Genomic DNA, 646 nt, shown 5'->3' with positions numbered 1-646 from the left:
AAAACACTTGTGATTGTTAAAAGCTTATATCCATAATTATTTATTTTTTTTTTATATTTATTCATATATATTTACATATTTATTATTATTATTATTTCCCTTTTTAATAAAAAATAAAAATCAGACAAAATTAGGTGTCAACAGCTGCCCCTCTTTACTTAGAATTTACTTGAGAATCAAAGTAAAAATAAGTAAAGATAACAAACTCTAATTTTGTCCGAAAAATAATTTTTAGAAGAATTCGTTTCGTTTTCCCAACTTCAAGATGCGAATCATTTTCTCGGCTTCGGGTGCGAGTCGTTTTCCCGATTTTAACATGCGGGTCGTTTTCTCGGCTTCGAGTGCGAGTCATTTTCCCAGCTTCAACATGTGAGTCGTTTTCTCGGCTTTTGGGTGCGAGTCGTTTTCCCGGCTTCAACATGCGGGTCGTTTTCTCGGCTTCGGGTGCGAGTCGTTTTCCCGGCTTCAACATGCCGGTCGTTTTCTCGGCTTCAGGTGGGGGTCGTTTTCCCGGCTTCAACATGCGGGTCGTTTTCTCGGCTTCGGGTGCGAGTAATTTTCCCGGCTTCAACATGCAGGTTGTTTTTCTCGGCTTCTGGGTGCGAGTTGTTTTCCCGGCTTCAACATGCGGGTCGTTTTCTCGGCT

This window comes from Cicer arietinum, chromosome 2, assembly GCF_000331145.2.
Source record: "Cicer arietinum cultivar CDC Frontier isolate Library 1 chromosome 2, Cicar.CDCFrontier_v2.0, whole genome shotgun sequence".
In the NCBI taxonomy this organism is placed as follows: Eukaryota; Viridiplantae; Streptophyta; class Magnoliopsida; order Fabales; family Fabaceae; genus Cicer; species Cicer arietinum.
Note: the sequence above shows the minus strand (reverse complement) of the source record.